The sequence below is a fragment of the Babylonia areolata genome, chromosome 20, assembly GCF_041734735.1.
Source record: "Babylonia areolata isolate BAREFJ2019XMU chromosome 20, ASM4173473v1, whole genome shotgun sequence".
NCBI lineage: Eukaryota > Metazoa > Mollusca > Gastropoda > Neogastropoda > Buccinidae > Babylonia > Babylonia areolata.
In genome coordinates, this window is record NC_134895.1 from 37,701,358 (window position 1) to 37,706,357 (window position 5,000).

Genomic DNA, 5,000 nt, shown 5'->3' on the forward strand with positions numbered 1-5,000 from the left:
CACAGAAAGGGGCCCAGGCACAAGCAGGTCCGCACACGTGTTGACCTGGGAGATCGGAAAAATCTCCACCCTTTACCCACCAGGCGCCGTTACCAAGATTCTAACCCTTAAAGATCCTGTAATGTATGTGAGCGCTCGGTGGGTTAAAGGAAACAAGAACATACCCAACATGTATCACCCCTCCCCCCCAGAAAACGGAGTATGGCTGCCTACATGGCGGGGTAAAAACGGTCATACACGTAAAAGCCCACTCATGTACATACGAGTGAACGTGGGAGTTGCAGCCCACGAACGAAGAAGAGAAGAAGAAGAAGAAGAAGAAGAAGAAGAAGAAGAAGAAGAAGAAGAAGAAGAAGAAGAAGAAGAAAAAGATACCCGCTGAGACAAGCATCAGAGACACTCAATGCTGTTTGATTAACCCTTTGACAACTGTTGACGATTACGCACGGCAGTGAAAGGCAGTGTTCCTGAGATAATATTGATATGGATACTTATATAGCGCCTATCCTCGGTCGGAGACCAGGCTCTAAGCGTTTTACAAACACAGGGTCATTTACACAACAGGCTGCCTACCTGGGTAGAGCCGACTGACGGCTGCCATTGGGCGCTCATCATTCGTTTCCTGTGCCATTCAATCGGAGTTCAGGCACGCACACAGACACACTCAGACAAACATGTAACATTATAAGTGTATGACAGTAGTTGTTGTTTTTTTAATTTTTTTTAATTTACCCCGCTATGTAGGCAGCCATACTCCGTTTTCGGGGGGTGTACATGCTGGGTATATTCTTGTTTCCATAACCCACCGAACGCTGACATGGATTACAGGATCTTTAACGTGTGTATCTGATCTTCTGCGTGCGTATACATACGAAGGGGGTTCAGGCACTGGCAGGTCTGCACATATGTTGACGTGGGAGATCGTAAAAATCTCCACACTTTACCCACCTGGCCCCACGAGATTCGAACCCGGGACCCTCAGATTGAAAGTCCAACGCTTTAACCATTCGGCTGTTGCGCCCGTCATATTGAGGTCACATGTTAAGTTTACCGGCGGGTTCTCGCTCTCCGTGTTCAAACCCAGTCCTTCGATGATTCTTCCTTTTCTCATTCAGCTCCATCTGTCTGTCTGGAGCAGTTTACCCCCACGATCTTCGCCACTCTCCCTCACTTCAGTCTTTTAAAACAGGTCTGAAAACACATCTTTTTGAAAACGCCTCTGGCTAGACTTTCCATCCCCTTTTCAGTGACATTCAATTCTCAACCGTGCAAACTTTCTCTCTCTCTCTCTCTCTCTCTCTCTGTGTGTGTGTGTGTGTGTGTGTGTGATCAAGTGATGTAGTAGGCACAGTCTGAATCTGATTTATGCGTTTGTGCGTTAAATCTTTTCTTCTTCTCTTCTTTTTATAAGTTATAGCGTATGCGTGTATCTGTTTAATGTCTATTGTAAAGCGTTTTGCGCTCCCTTTAAGGGGGGAAAGCGCTCAACAGGTATATATTATTATTATCATTAGTAGTAGTAGTAGTAGTAGTAGTTGTAAGAAGTCGGTGACCAGTTCTCTGTGTAGACTCCTTTCTCTTTAGATTTACATCACTTTTTGTTCAGCAAAGTCAGTTACACCAAGTGGAAGAGCACAGAAATCATTTCCGTCTTTTACTTCCAATTCACCCTACGCTGGTGGTTTCATTTGAATTGAATGGGTGACAGGTATGGGCTTACCCGAACCTTTTGAGAAACTCTGCAAGAAGTCACAGCTGATTTCAGATCGAGTTAAATACAGTGGAAAAAAAAAAACTTCCACTGTTATTATGTAACTTTATATATATATATATATCTATATATATCTATCTATCTATCTATATATATATTAAACCTGCGAAGAGAATTATACAATATGTTTTAAGGTGGAGGTCTTTTTTGTCATCTTAAAGCGCAGACTTAAATTGCTTATCACTGTCAATTTATCTTTCCACAGCTATTTCATCAACTGTAGCATGAATGTTGTTGAAAAGAAAAAAAAGTGAAGACCTATACTGATAGCTTGCCAACAATTTTTTTTTGAAACACTTTGCCACTACCGAATCACGTTTTTTTTTTTTTTTTTTTTTTTTAAAATCTGTTTCATGCATCCAGTTTCTGAGGTTCAGTTCGTGATGGATCAATAACAGCCACTCATGACTTTTGAAGATTTTGCCTCACTTGTTTTGTGTTAGAACTTAGAATGAAGATAAAACTAACAACTTGACAATTTATTAATGGCGTTAGTCATTGAGCCCTTATCGTTCGTGTAAATGCGAATTCAGTGTTATTGTCTAATTTAGATGTTATCGTATCATTAGCTGCTAGAAATGTTGCATTGTTCTGTTGTTTCCAGTCCTCTGTTTTATGGTTTTGTGTGTTGTTTCTTTATTCCAACAACCGTTCGGACACTCGACCTTGACAGGCAAGACACACACACACTTTTAACATTCCCATCTGTGCCATCATTTCTCTTGTTGCTGTTGTTGTTGCAATTGTGTAAGAGGGTGGGTGGTGGTGGGGTGAGTGTGTGAGTGCGGGCGCGTGCGTGTTTTTCGAGTTGGAATGCAAAGTGCGCGCGTGTGGAAGAGGGTGTATGGCATGGGTGGCATGTCGGGGTGGATGGCATGTCGGGGTGGATGGCGGGGGAGGGGAGGGCAAGGGGGCAGGGGGTGATGGGCCGAAGTTGTTTGAGTAGAATGGAGGTGGTCGGGTGGAGGAGGGGTGGGGGAGGGGGTGGTGGTGGAGGAGATTGTGAAGGTGTTCTTTTTTTATTTTCATTTTTATAGATATAATTAATGAGAGGACAATGTGTTCATATGTTAACAGTGATCGTTCTACAATGTATTTACAGAGAGTTGTCTCTGGAGTTTATAAAAAAATGTTTGTTCATATATTTGTGAAAATGTTATGTTTTATGTATACCTTCCGTACTTGTATTTTATAAAGAATTTCTGACAACTTGGAACAGGGTTTCCTATTCTGAAAATCAATGTTTCTTCATGTATGTGATAAAATTAAAACATACATCTTTTTTGGCATTCAAGAATGCGATATCTTTATTACACAAAATGCCATTTAAGAATTTATAATAAAATAATAATCTTATCATAATGTCTCTTAATCGGAAATAGCACGTCTTGTTGTTTTTTTTCTTTAAGATACACGATATTATTACACAAAATGCCATTTAAGAATTTATAATAAAATGATAATCCTATCATAGTGTCTCTTAATCGTAAATAACGCGTCTTGGCTTTTTTTTTTTAAGATACACGATATAATTTCTTTTAGCGGAAACAGCGCTTCTTAGTTTTTCTTTAAGATACATGATATAATTTCTTTTACCGGAAACAGGGATTCTTACTTTTCTTTTAAATACATAAATATATTTTCTCTTACTGTGTCTTAAAGCAAGCTGTTAAGTTTTTATCACTTTCATATTTGAATTCAATCTTTTCGACTTCGATACTGAGAGACTGATTGGTGTGAGTGACGTTGCCTTTGAATTTGATTAATAAAAATGTATTGTACTGTATTGCACTGTACTGCAAATGACTGAAAGATAAACAAACAGAATGAGCAATTTCAATACTCCTGAAAGCAGTATAACTGGAACCGGTTTTGAAGAAGCGGTACACATGAAAACGGTAGTAATCAGTAGCAGTCACAGCAAGTAGTACTAGCAGCAGTAGCAGTCATAACAACAACAGCAGCAGCAGTAGCAACAACAATAACAGCAGCAGCAGCAGCAGCAGCAGCAGTAGCAACAACAATAACACCACCACCACCACCACCACCACCACCACCAACAACAACAACAGCAGCAGTAGCAACAACAATACCACCACCACCACCACCACCACCACCACCAACAGCAACAACGGCAGCAGCAGCAACAGCAGTAGCAGTAGAAGAAAGGAAAAAAAAAAAAAAAAGCAGAAACGAAAGTAGAAGAAAAGTAATGACGGTATTCGCAGAAGTGATTCTTTGCGCATTTCTTTTTATTGGAGAGGAATAGGCGACACCATTCGTGCCCCCCGACTAACAGCAACGAACAACCAGAACATTGCAAGGAAGGAAAGGAAGGGTTTTCCCTGATACACTGCTACACACGGCGAAACGAACGCGAACATGAGCACATCTAATTGAATCTAATAAAAAGCATTGTAAAGGGAGAAAACAAGAGAGAGAGAGAGAGAGAGAGAGAGAGAGAGAGAGAGAGACGCTTTGACACTCGAATGCCACGAGGTCTGTTTGACATGGGTGAATGCATCAACATTCTTTCAATTTAAAACAAACCATTATAATAAACAAATGAAATGGTGAAAGTAAAATCAATCATGGAACTAAAACAAAAGTTCCTTTTTTGAAAGAAAAAAAAAATGATACTGACCAACAGAGAGAGAGAGAGCGAGAGAGAGAGCGAGAGAGAGAGAGAGAGAGAGAGAGAGAGAGAGAGAGAGAGAGAGAGAGAGAGAGAGCAAATGATTTATTTCACGAAAGACCATTGCCCCCTGTGAAGGGAATCGAAAAGACAACTTCATCTCTAAAACCATCAACCAATCCAGGCACTTGCCTTATTTTCTGACCGTGACTAAGCGATTTTTCCGATAGTAAACGCTTTCCACATCATACGACCACACAGTTTAAGAAAATTTCAGCATTGGTGGTAGACACCAGTTAACCTAAGTCTAAGAAAAACTATCTGAAAACAACTTTGTAGAAATATACGTATGGATAACAATGGACAATAGAAAAGGGGATGGATTTCATCTTCTTTTGTTCGATAACACCCCGTGGACATGAAACGTCACAACCTGCGTGGCACTTAAATCGATAAAGAGTAGGTAGTTGTATCACCTGTTCCGAATCGAAATCTGGTCAGCATGAACTTCAAAATGACTATCGGTATTTATCAAGAAATAAAATCTGTTTACCGTGTAAAGGGCTACAAAATGTACTATATACCCACTGTATT